Here is a 13,605-nt window from a genome sequence, read left to right on the forward strand (position 1 = left end):
CAAGACAACATAAAAAGAAAGGCTTGTTTTTATGCTTTTCCCACTACTTATAATAAGGACTTTAATCTGCAATATAAGAGAAAACAGGGTCACGTCCTTAAGTGTAATCATAGTACTTTGCTAAAAGTCACATCCTTCAGAGACAAGTAATTGCAAAAGAAGGGAGTGAAGATGGCAGGATAGTGATAATGTGTTATGTTAAAAATGTAAGGGCTTTCAGCATGAGCAAGGCTTATGAAAACCATCCTAGAAATAGCATGGGATACCGACCTGTAAATGCCTAGCTTCCGAATAAAGCTCTTAAGTTTTTTTGATATATTTATTCGAGATTTCTATTAAAGGCTACACAAGTTGAGTTAGTTTCTATTCCATTTCACAAGCAGCATTCTTTAATTTCTGATAATAAATAGAACCAATACATATTTAAAGGTTCATCCCAAAATTTATATAATTTTAGAATCATATATAAAATATTAAGACAGCCAGCAAAAATTTGTATACAGTGTTCCAACTATTAAAGTACATAGAAAATGCTGTCTCAGTTTATAACATTGATTTTATGACTCTTAGAAAATAGAATCCAAAATTGAATTTTGAAGTGTCACTGAATTTGCAGCTGGAATTTCTTCTGGTAGATTACTCTCACCCTCTTCATTTTGTGAATTTTGATTTCTTTCTTAAATGGGAATGTGTCAATTCTGAAAATAATTCAACTACGGTTATTTGCAACAACTTATTTTTAATGGGGAAATGTTAAAACTGAAATACATATTTACTTTATGAAAAATAGTTAACCCAGGGCAATATTTCTCAAACTTCCCTTTGAGTAAGAATGTTCTGGAAGACTTGTTTAAAATGCTAATTTATTGGCTCTGTCCTTGGGGATTCTGATTCCCTATAGCTGAAATAGGGCCCAGGAATGTAGATTTTCTCAAGAACCCTAAGGTGATTCTGATCACAGGGGGTCTAAAGGCGACAATTAGAAAATCATTGGTCCAGGGCTACCATAGATAGTTAGAGCATATTTGTCATCAAGATAATCTTCAAATTTCAATAAAGAACCTCTTTATTATCAACATTATTCCAAAATGTAGTAAAGGTTGATTTCTAATAAGTTTGAAAATAAATATTGCCTGTACCATGGCCTGATTTAAATCTAGTTTCTAAGTCACACTGTAAACTCTTGAGGCAAGATTCTAGTACTCACTGATCAGTGTAAATAGAGACTAAAGATAAATGCAGAGCTCCATTAAGCCAGGACTCTAAGCTAGGAATCTCACATGCACCCTCTCTTCCTTCCAGCATCTCTTAGTTTATCTTCAGTTTAACCTTGTTCTCCCTTTTCTTTCCCCTGACTCAGATTCTCTCACTGCCAATTTCCTCCCTCTTTATAGACTCTTAGCTTATAATCTTCTCATGGCCTACTTTTTTTTCCTCCTAGATATCTTATCCAAGGATAAAAGAGGGGAAGGTGAATCCTGGTCTTTCATAGATTTTGTGGATTAAAAGTGCTGGACTTGCAGTACAGGGCTAAGAAAGAAGTGTTAGGTAAACACAGAACGAAATTTGGATGCTTCTCTGCCCAGGCCAGATTCTTCTTTCTCCCAGTCTGCTCTAGAAATGCCTGGCTTCTTATGTTTTTCACTAAAGCAAACAAAGCCAGAGCTACATCTTCATCAGGTAAACTAAAAATCAGATCATATGGCCCATAGGAGCTTGCTGTATTTCAATATGACTCCTCTACCATTTCATGACTTTATTCCACAAGTCTCTTTTCTCAGAAATGCATCACACCACAGAGAAAACCAAGCTTTGCTGTCTTAAGCACCAAAAATGAACCAAAGTTTGGCCAGGCGCGGTGGCTCACACCTGTAATCCCAGCACTTTGGGAGGCCCGGGAGGGTGGGTCACGAGGTCAGGAGATTGAGACCATCCTGGCCAACATGGTGAAACCCCATCTATACTAAAAATGCAAAAATTAGCTGGGTATGGTGATGCGCGCCTGCAGTCCCAGCTACTCGGAAGGCTGAGGTAGGAATATCGCTTGAACCCGGGAGGCGGACGTTGCAGTGAGCCGAGATCACACCACTGCACTCCAGCCTGGTAGCAGGGTGAGACTCGGTCTCAAAAAAAAAAAAAAAAAAAAAAAAAATTCCAAAAATGATCCAAAGTTTTGGGCAAGAGGATAGCTTTACCTAGAAGGTTGTTAGAAATATCTTTCTCTGTCTCACTTGGGACAGTGAGTAGTGGTGTTTCTGGTGTCATCTTTAAGCGAACAAAGAAAGAATTCCATGACCCATGGAGATGACTGCTTAGGTTTCCAGACTGAGGTAATTCATGCAACTGTAGCCTAATGTACTTCTGACATCAGGATTTATGGATGACCCAGGTTTAGGCTCTTAGAAAAATCAGCTATGAGTTGAATACAGACTTGAAGTGAAAGTAAAGACGAAATAAAATATCAAAATCTTATGTTGTATTTTAAATTTCTAAAGTCTTAAGGAAGTTGTCTATGTCCATTTCAAATGGGTATAACAGTCCATGACAGGCTTTGAGAAAATAGTATATGAGCATGAACTTCATCGTAAGTATGTTGTTAAAAGTGGCAGTGACATTGATGATGTAAACCTCTTTCCTCTCCCGGCATTAACAGACAGAAATGTGACTTGTAGATTCAGTCTCTCCCAACCAACACATATGTAAGAAAAATGTGAAACTCACCTCTCTGCTCACATATCCTTAGCTGATAGTTCACAGACAAGAAGTTTTGTGAGACTGAACCCTAAATGATCTGTTAATGATTTGGGATTTTAAACAGTTTGCTCTGAAAGCTGGTTCTTGTAATCAAGTTTGACATGAAAATAGTACTGTCATTAAATTCAAGGAAATACCACAGTTTAATGCTTAATCACATTAAATTTCAGATAATTTGTATGTCATGAAGCTGTATTTTGGAAATATCAGTTGGAGCTTTACTACTGAGCAGACCATGTATCTACACAGACTCTTAGTCTTAGAGCACTTCAGTATCAAGTTGTAGTTTTGGAAAGCTGGTATGGAAAAAAAAACACACCTGTTTATTAATGGCATTGAAATGTTTTAGGGAATACCTCTATGTAATTAAAGTGGCAATGATAACGAATAATAGGGCTACAATTACTTTCTTCTAGAACCAGCTTCTTTCTTTCAAGGGAAAAATTCTTGCCCCGTCACTTGCCTCATGAATTTCCAAGAGTGTTCCTTGCCTCTGATTTGAAGCACGTAAATGTTGTTCTTTTTTAAGCAGTTCTGATTCTTTGTCCTACACATTTTTGTGTATAGATGTTGTCTGGGTGATGGAAAGGTAGAGATTAAACTGAATTTCTTGCAGGGTCAGTTTACATAGTGAGTTCTGAAAGGGCTGGGTGGAAGATTTACATTTTCAAGCAAAATCACTGAAATTATGGTGAGTAAAACATATGATCAGGATATTAACATATACCTAATAGGTCACCCATACTCACGTGGGAGTTTTAGTACTTCTTAGTAATTCCATTTACTTGACACAAATGGTTTTGGCTGATTGCTCTAACCGATCACCATACCTTGAGCAAAACAACTGATGTCATTCAATAAGGAGTTAGAATCCATTAAAGAGAAGCCCATTATAACAGCTTATACAATCTACAATGCAAATGAGAACACTGTTTCAACATAAGATGAAAAAGGTATTCTGAAAGAGGCTAAAGTATTTTCTAAATTTTAAAAAAGCGCTAGTCTTGACGCCTAAGGTTTCTTAAATATTTTTCAAAGTGTCAACTCAGAATTGTGGAATATGTCTTTTGTCTTCCCACTGCAAGGATTAAACTTCTCATAATGCACAGAAAGATCTCCAGTCAGGATCCCCCCCACCCAATACAACGTTGTGTTAAACTTCCTCCAATTGTCCAGCTAATTCTTATGCTTCTCCAATTTTACTGGATATGATGTTTTTATTGGGGTTCATGGAAGCATGGCTAATGACATCAGCAAGCTTTATAATTTCTCACTGCCAGTTTTCTACACAACTTACACTTTTGTCACTCAAACTGCACCAAATTGCTCCAACAATTAATCTTAAAGCGCAGGAGTAGGGGGACTTTTAAATGGACCCCTTCTTGGGATTTTGTGTTAAAAGCAGGAAAGTTCCCATGAGTGAAGGGGATAAGTTAGCTTTTCCAGCCTCTGCCTCTCCCCAAGTCTCACTCTTCTCTGCCACCCCCCAAAAAAGGAATGAATTACATTTCTCTTCTTGTCCTTTAAATGAATAGCATAGTTTGGGTGAAATTATCAGGCAATTGCATGCCTTTTATGCAGATAATGCTATTTGATGAAAGCGGTGTTTTGATCTGCTAAGGATAATACAGATCCAGGGTTGGATTCATTGGTGAGAGTAAAGCTGTCTTCTGTGATAACTTCATCTCAGCATGAGGTCAGACGGGGAAAACTGGGATGGGGGATTAAAAAATGACACAGTCGGAGCAGTATTCAGTTCCCTGCTGTGCTCCTGGCTGCACACTATAGCTTATGTTTCTGATCTGTTATGGTATTGTCTGCCTTTCTCTCTCGGAGCAGAAAGAGATTGCTTAAAACTTTTCTTTTTTCAGCTAGAGGGATTATTTCTGTGCAGCTTTTTTAATTAAAGAAACTGTATCTTTTTCAAGGCAATTTAAAGCTGCAAGGGAAGAACCATCAACATCCATAACTTAGTACTATTATCTGTAACAAAGTGTAAGCTCTAAATTTGATATTCAGAAATAGGGGAAAGGAGCTACAGAATTCTGTTGTATTTTTAACCTTCAGTGGTTGCTCAAATCCCTAAATGAAGAAGAGTAAATAAATTATTTTGTATAAGTCCTGAATATGTTTCTATAAGTAGTAACTTTCAGCCTCTTTGCTTTTTAGCTTAGCTGAGCTTTCTTAATTAAATCTTCATGATGATAGCGAAGTGCACTTGAAAATGGTGTAAGAGGAAATAGATTTGACTATATATCCTTTTCTTTACCCAGAGATCATTTTTAAACATTTCCATTCTACTGAAAGTGATAACAGTAGAAAATGTCTGCTTAATGTGGGCAATTTGCATTTAAACAGTGCAAAGTACAACATTATGGTACTTTATCACGACAAATCTTTGCATTTGTGATAAGCAGTCATCATCTTTATTAATCTGAGGGGAGCACGGATTGAATCTATCCAAAGTGATGATGAATTTGTCAGGACATATACATTTGAGTTGAATTTATAGCTCAATTTAACCCAGGTTAATGTCGAAAATCCTCAAATGTTTCAAATAAGGCCCATATGGTTATCACTTTACAAAGCACACAGGCTCTGTGCTTGAGTTGCAACATACACATCTCCAACTAAAGTCCATGCCAGATCAATTAGAAACAGTCCTCCTGGGCAGACAGGAACAAACAGAGATTGTTTCCCCAATACCAGCTGAACCCTTGTCTTGAAGAAATGAAAAGCAGTCATCTTAGGCCCTACGCTTCTTGCCACTAAAAATCCAAAGGAAATTTGGAAGACAATAGGGTTTTATAAATAATGTCATATTTAATATAAAAACATGAGTATCTACATGTTATAGGTGCTTGCTACAATTTGTTTCCAAATTTCGATAAACATCATATCCTACTGAAAAAGAGAAAACCAAAATTTGATCTCTTTGCCTTTTCTCATTATTTTTGTGTTTACTTCAAATTATGTTTCTGAGGAAAGTCAACCAAGGTCAAAAGTGGTTCGTTGTAATGACCGGAATTTTAAAGCAATGTCCCATTGAAAACTTCATGGTCAGAGAAGTAGAAAAGTATACTTAAATATATTTTCAAGGTAAATTTTATTTATGACATACCCCTATTTAAAAAAGAAAGTCAGAAGGGCTAAAGACAATGAGAATATTTTATTCATGTATCCACTCATTCGTTCAACAAACATTTATTGAGCAGCTCCTATAGGCCAGCCCATGGGCTAGACTTGTGTGTCCAAAGAGGCATAAGGTTGAGGCCCTACACTCCAAGAGTGCTCAGCTATTAGGAAAGACCTATACAGAAAACAGTGCCATCCTTTATTACATGCAGAAAACACAGTGGAAGCACTGCCACGGGGGGAGAGCATCACTAATAGGTACTTTAAAAACCATGTGTTTCAGGGGCTCCGATACAGGGCATTCCAGATTAAGAGGTCACCAAAGGGAGGAGAAGGAGTAGGGCACTTCTGGGAAATAAAAAGATGTTCAATTTGTCTGATACTGAATTTAGTCACTTGATAGCTATATTTTTAACCTATATTTACAAGTTAACATATAAGCTGGACCTTGAAATATCTAAAGGGTGTTGTTTTCCTAAAAAATTGTCCTGTAGTGTCACTATTTTATCATAAACCTTGCCAGCAGCTAATGCCCACCTCGAGTACACTATATATGCTTCTCACTGAAAAGTTGTTTATAGAAAATATGATAGATTTTAAAAGGCACTCTATGACAACTCTTAACAAGGTTCCAACTTTCAGTGTGGAATAATGTAGCAAGTTTTAAATATGTTCACAGAGCTAAACCCAAACCGAAAGTTCCACATGTTAAAAGACGCTGGTGTTCAAAATCCTTTGCAAAACCTGGGGTCTTTTATGAGGCTCTAGCCAAAGCAAGGGAGCCCTTGGGTGGTGCTACGCAAATGCATTTCCACCGAAGTTCGGAGCCACGCATAGGCCAGGTTTACACCATGGAATACAAGCGAATGTACTGGAGAAGCATGGTCCCAATTAAAGGCTGCTTCGTCTCATCACCAGTCCATTCAGTGGCTCCAAAATGCATGCACATTGAGAGAGGCTTATCTTGCTTTAATTAAGATAATGAAAGCATATTTTCCTCTACAAACAGTCATTTAATTTTATGACTTTGTCAGTGATCGAATTAAAATATTTGTTTCATAGTTCCCTCAATCTAACAGCCAAGGGATAAGTTATTTTTTGCCAGTGGGGGGAAAAGCCCACCCAATAATAACTTTAAGGCTACTTGAGAGATTTCCATGTAAAATTTAAGTTTTAGTGTTGTTCACTGTTGCAGATTGATTGCTTGCTACCTGTGAAGCCATTTGTGTAAGGGAAACACCTCAGGTGCCTAGAATTTGGGTTTTGCTCAGTGGCTACCAGCCTTTAGCCTCTGTTCTAAAGTGGCCCATCACCTATTTGCTGTTCTCAGTTGAGACATAACCTCCTTTTGGGCATATGTGGGTTATTGGCTTTCCTGGTCCTGAGGGGTGAGCTGGAAGGTCTTGGTACCTGAGATTTGGCCTCCCTGATCATTTCTACCCCGTTCCTCATCGTTCCTAGGGTCTCTTGAGTGGGAGAGGTTGCAGCCGGGGCAGCAGCTGGGTTTGAACCCAGCAGACAGGCCGCTCATGCCTCCGTTTGCTAGAGCAGATGGAATAAAGTCCAAAGAATAGGTAAACTCGAGTGATGTCCACAAGTATCCTTGGAGAGCCTAATACCTGCCTGACCCGGCGGTCCCCTTCTGCACGCCTGAAAGCCTCGCGTGTTAAAGGAGGAAGTGGCTGCGGAGATCCTCGAGTCTGCACGGGCGAGAGGCACAAACAGCTGCTACCCGGCCCTTCAGGTCCAAGCTGGCTCTTTAGGACAGGAGGAGAAAACGGACAGCCCCCAAAGGCGAGAAAGGGAAGGCGCATGTGATGCTGACTAAAATGGACAGGTGTCACCTTCAGGTGGGCAGCGACACTCGGCTGAGACTTGGCCGGCGGGGAGGCGGTGGAGCAGCAGGGCAGGGTGCTGTTGGCCTTGCCTCAGTAGTGGGGCAAGAGCCTGGCTCCTCCTCCCCAAAATGAATCCGGAGGTTCGGCCCATTATTCCCGCCACCCCCCGCCCCCCACACACCGAGCACTTTTCAGAGGCTTGCAAAGGCCCCAGGCATGCGTTCCTAGGACTAGGGCCAGGCGAGGGGAGCTGGGCCACATTTTCCTTTTGGAGAGCCGCGCATCTGTGTGGCAAGAGGGGCCCACGGGAGGGCGATGCCGCCAGCTCGGTCCCATTATCCCGAGCGCGACCGGCTGCGTTCACACCACAAAGTCACCAGCCGCGCCGGGCAGTTTGCTGAGAGCGGCCGGAGGCTTGCAAAACAGACAGCGATGTCTTGCATTTCTTCTCCCGCTCCAGTTTTCATTGCTGCGGAGGGCACGACGTGAGCTGCTCGCCATCCCCGCCCTCTCTTGACAACAGCTCAGTGAGGCAAAAAGCATGATGGTCACGTAGCGAGCTGCCTCTCTGCTTTCCAGGGATTCATTTGAAGGAGGAAGCGTGTGGTAGTTTGGCACTGCACAACATCAGCTTTTCCTAACGGCCTCAAATGATGGAACTTCTTTGTATGAGAGACAGAGACCCAAATTTAACACACGTAAGCCGTCTGGATTACAGGTGCAGGCAGACGTAGAAGAGGACCCCTGCGCCCTTTGTCCACCAGCGACGCCTGGCATAGAGTGCGCAGGGCCGTATTAATGAGTTCTAGAGTATTTTTTTCTATATTGCAACCATAGTGTGAATGTTCAGCATTGCATACTGAAAAACTTTGAATCTCATGTAAGAAGGAACTGGGCTAGAGACAGGAGCCAAGATTTATTACCATTTCTAAGTTTTATGAGTTCCATTGTTTCCTACCTTTGTTACCAGCGTTAGCTGTAATGAGGATTCTAGAAAAAAGAGCTGAAAAAAAGAAGCATCCCCCAACTCTCACAATGTAGCGCTTCAGTTCTGGCCTCTTTAGGATTGGGGCAGTGTCTCATCTCTTTATTGTGTATTCGTAGATAGTAAGAGGGAGTCTCACTTACATACTTATAAAAGTTTTAAAGACCTAATACTTTCGTGTGTGGGGGGGGGGAACTGTGCCACAAAAGTGCTTTATGAAAGAGTTTCCTTACGATCATGTCCGGATTTAAATTTCAAGTAGTTTGCATGATCTTCATGTAATATCTGGGACACACCTTCATAATTGACAAGCCTTTTTTAAAAAAAAAAATAAGAATGGCTAGAATGAGTGGGGGATATCATTCATCCGCCGGCATGACCTTATCTTTTACAAGTGTGAAATTCAGTGGCAGAAGGAGATGGATCTATCCCAGGGCGACTCTAGATTCTTCCCGCAAAGATGTGCGTGTGCTGCTTTCCGTCACTAGCGCCCCGAGAGCCGGGTCGGGTTCGCTTACTACCAAGACTTCTCTACTTAACGCGCTGCGCTCGGGCACTTAGCAACTTCGGGAACACGGGCTGTGGGTCTGGGCACACTAGTTCGAGTTTAGGGATTCTCCTCACTTCTAGCCCAAACTTTGGATTAAACTAACATAAAGGTTCAGGCTTTCCTAGAAGGCGTCCTTGTTCTCCCAGTGCTCGATCTGTTTCTGGTTCTGCACGGTAGTTAAAAATGCAAGTGGATTTCCTAACGGCCGAGTGCAGGTACAGGTACAGGTACAGGTCGGCGGCATCCTCCGCTCTGAAGCTGAAAGTGGAGGGTGGCGCGAGGAGGCTGGGAGCGCACCAGTCTCCTCCACGCTTCCAAGGACAAGTCGGCTACGGCCGGGGCAGGCCTGGTCGCGGGCTTCCAGCCCTCCACGGGCGGACTGCCGGTCCCAGGGGAGGACGGAGAGAGGCTCGAGCGCCCACGAGGGAGCCGCACGCACTCGGCAGCCCCAAGCACGCACGCCCCACCTCTGCCGCCGCCCCGTCCCGGACCCGAAAGGAGCCTGAAGGATCCCGCGGACCGCCGAGCCAGACAGCGGTTCGACTCAGGTCGCCCATTCGGAGCTACAAAACTGTGGAAGCTCCAGCAGTTTCGGAAGCTCCGGGGGAGGGCTTTCCTGCAGACATGGGGCGGGGGCTGGGGAGCTAGGAGCCAGCTCTGCGGTGGGAACTTCAGTGAGTAGAAAGTGGAAGTGTCTTGGGAGGAGCAGCAAACTTTTTTTTCCCCTCCCACAGCAAAGAAAATCGAGGCAGGGACAGTGTTCGGCTGCTGATCTGAAGGGAGAATGGAGAGGAAGGAAGAGTAGTAAAAGTGGGGAGTGGAGCCTTCAACGGACTCCCGGGTCCGCCCCTGGCCAGGTGATGCTGGGCGGAGGCCTAGGTGCTTGAACCCGGGGGGCAGACAATTGTTCTGCTACAGTGCCGACCAGGGGCTGGTGAGGAAGTCTGAGTGTTTACTGCCTCCCTTCCCTGTCCAAAGGTCATTTGCGCTTTTCGGTCTCGGACGAAAGGACACCGTGGAAAGGAAGGCGCGGGTCATTTTCAGAGGCTTTGCAAAGGACGGGCCGCCTACCGGGGGTGGAAATCCTTAATTACACCCTTCTGCCTCGGAATCCGTCTTCCCGGCAGTGTGTTGCACTCCCACCTCCTCGGGTGACTCAGCTGACCCGAAATGCCCACCCTACGGAAGATCAAGAAAAGTAGTTTTCTAAGAAGGTTAGAGGCTTGATTACACAGAGAAGTGTTTCCACTTAAGACCAAAGCAATTACCCACCCCCTCCCCCCAGGGCCGCCTGCCCGCCACCCTCAGCAGAAAAGGACAGACCCCCACGCACGTACCCCCGCACTTTGTTGGTGCGTGTGAATTTCAAATGGCGCAGTAAGTTCATTAGTGTTTGCAATCAGCGGCGGGCAGACCCCTCATCAGAGCCGAAAGCCGGCAAGAGCCATTCATCAGCGTGAAGTGTTATTCACGGATGACCCCTAAATCACGGCGAGAGTAGTAGAGGCACTGATTGGTCACAGCATGGGAGCCTCGGTGCTTTCCCGAACCCGACGCGGCCGGGAGGAGGGAAGGAGGGAGGGGCGGCGAACGTGGTTCAGTCCGGCAAATCCCATTTGACAGAAAAAGGCAGTAAACGGGGAATCTCTTTTTTTTTTTTTTTTTTAATAAAGAAGAAGAAGAAATAAAGTACCTGTCATCTTGACAAGTGGCGGAGCGGAGGAGTCAAGGATTATAAATGATCACAGCCAGGTCCAGCTCGCCCCGTGATTGGGCTCTCCCGCGATCTGCACCGGGGGAAGCGCATGGTAGGCTCCTCTCCTCTCCCTCGCACACTCCCGCACACACACACACACACACACACACACACACACACACACGGACACGTGTACGCGCCCGGGCTCGGGCACACTCTGCCCGGCGCGTCCCCCGCCGCACAATTACGGTCCTGGATGCCGCTCCCCGGCCGGTCGTCCCGCGGGCCTCCTCACCTGGCCCTTCTCGCCTTCCTCCTCCCTCGCCTCCCCGGTCCTCCCGCTCGCGGGCCGAGCACTGAAAACTCCGGCCCGGCCTGGTCCGCCGCCTTGGAGGAGGCTGGAGGGGCCGGCGGGCGGGGAGAGGGGGAGCGCGGGGGAGAGAAAGAAAGTGAACTCATTGGCGCGCCGGCGCCCTCCCCTCCCGCGTCCCGGGGCCGCGCGGCCGGGGGCGGGCAGGGAAGGAAGTTGTAACACTCGCGCCCCCTCCCCGCCCCCGCCCCGCCGGCGCCCGCTCCCCGCTCCCTCGGCGGGGCCCCCCTCCCCCGCGCCCGGCTCCTTTGAATTTGGCCCGGCGCGGTGTGCGCGCGGCTCGGGCGGACGCGGCGGCTGCTGCGGGGGAGCCAGCCGGCGGCGCGGGCGAGCCGAGCGCGGTAAGTGCGGCGCCGCCGCCGGCGCGCCCTCCTTCCTTTCTGGGGTCCTAGTGCCTGGCCGCGGCGCCGGGAGCTGGCGGGCGCGAGCTGGGACGGCGCGTGGCCCCAGGAGGCGGCGGACGCGGGGACGTCTTCCCGGAGCGCCGATTCTCTCCGCGGTCCGGCCTCCCCGTCCCCGCCCCGCCCCGCCCTCGCGCCCGCCACCTCCGGCCGCCGGCTCAGGTGGGAACTTCGCCGGCGCCTCTCGCCTGGGGAGCCAGGCGCCGCGCCCCCGTTCTGGGGAGCCCCGGGGTCCCTGAGGAAGGCAGTCCTGAGGCAGGGCCCCCGGTGGGGGCGGGGAGGGGAGCTCGCCTGGTCCTCTTCGGCCCCCGGTGTGTGGCGGGGCCCCGCGTCCTCTGCGGGGGCGTCTTGACAGGATCCTGGGGGGCTTCCAGCGAGCGGAAAGCCCCGGGATGTCACCGCTTTCCGGGGCAGGCACGGGAGAGAAGGCTTCTGCAGCGACCAGGGAGCCAAGTTGGAAAGGAGTGAAGGAGGGAGAGTGAGGGGCGAGGGGTAGCTTGGGGAGTGGTGGATCACGGCTGAAACTTGATCGGGAAACTCTGGATGGGGCTGGAAACACACACAAAATATCCTGAGCTGGGCGTTTCAAAAATTACGAATTTATGAGCCTGCAACTGAGATTCTAAGTCCCTCTTGTGTTTTACAACCGATTACAAAGAGCTTCACATATTTTAGGTTGAGGCGGGTTGTGCCTGATTGATCTTTGCTGAGCATCTTACTATGCAGCTTGGATTCCATTCTTACTGCCTCACCTTTAAGGTAGCTGGAGTGGTAACTTGTTAATTTTTATTGTAGAGAGAGGGTAACAAGTACTTGTACCGTGTAATACATCACGTATGTGTGTTTCCCGAAGTCATTATAATTTGGAGGTAAAGTTTCCAGGTACATGTGAGGAGGTGCAATGGAAATGAAAGGCTGAGAGCTGTGCTAGACTTTTTACAGGGCCCCAGACGGCTGGGATGCCCGAGAACAGGACTGTCTCTTCCTCATGCTCTATTTCTTATCTTCTGACAATGTATTTTGTCAAACATTGGTAGACTCTGGCAGAATCCACTGGGTGGTCTTTTCACTAGAAATGGAAATATGTTGAGGTATTACCTTTCCCTTCTCTTGTCAAAAGAAAAAAGGTGGATATGGCATCTCTGGAAAGCTTGGAAGAGTATCCCAAAAGATGGTATTGTAACTGAACAGAAGTTGGTGATTTGATCCCTTAGTGAATTTCTTTAAAATAATGACGCATATCCCTTTTTCCCCACTGCCAACTTGGAGAAGTATTTGTAGTCTTTATGGTATTAATATATTGAGAACAGACTGACTTCAGAATTAAGAGCAACTGTGTAATAATAATTATCTATTTTAATATTTCAATTAAAACAAGATTTTATAAATTCAACAGTCTTTTTTCGTGCATTCCTTAATACACTTTTAATTATCTAAAACTTCGAGCATGTATATCTTAATATATGAAATTCTTGTATGAGCCCTGAAAGTTTGGATTTGTAATTCTAAATGCAGAGTAAATATTTAATTCTTGATGTAAGAGTGAGAGGTTAGTTCAGTAATAAGACTTGCTAATCCCACTTTAAAATGTCATGGCATTCACACATTATTCCTAAATTCTTCAAAGATAGGAGTTTATAATGAGTTTGGTTATTCTATTGTGTATTTCAGGATTGTATCTCTTCCTCTTGGATTTCCCTTAACAAGCTTGTTCTTTTTTTCTTACATGAATTTTATTATTCCTCTTAATCAAAGATTTTTTCTAATAGTAAACAAATATATCTTAAATAACTTAGAAAAGAATATATAGTTAGAAAAAGTAGTTCAAATCAAGTACACATTTTACATGCACTGCACAGTTTTTATGAAAAATGTA

At 45.2% G+C, this 13,605-nt stretch overlaps 1 protein-coding gene across 5 annotated transcripts in view; it reads left to right on the forward strand.

Annotated features, from left to right (window-relative positions):
• The window catches only part of TENM3 (teneurin transmembrane protein 3), a 2,305,387-nt gene that overhangs the window by 1,645,121 nt on the left and 646,661 nt on the right, over positions 1–13,605 (forward strand). For 4 of the 5 annotated variants that reach the window (XM_063638465.1, XM_063638466.1, XM_063638467.1 and 1 more), the window contains exon 1: positions 10,862–11,070. The exons of the other annotated variant lie outside the window; for it this stretch is intronic. The gene's annotated coding sequence lies outside the window, so the exon portion shown is untranslated. Of the gene's footprint in view, positions 1–10,861; positions 11,071–13,605 lie in introns of those variants that run through there. 5 annotated transcript variants of the gene reach the window in all.

The sequence above is a fragment of the Symphalangus syndactylus genome, chromosome 4 (genome assembly GCF_028878055.3).
Source record: "Symphalangus syndactylus isolate Jambi chromosome 4, NHGRI_mSymSyn1-v2.1_pri, whole genome shotgun sequence".
Lineage (NCBI taxonomy): Eukaryota > Metazoa > Chordata > Mammalia > Primates > Hylobatidae > Symphalangus > Symphalangus syndactylus.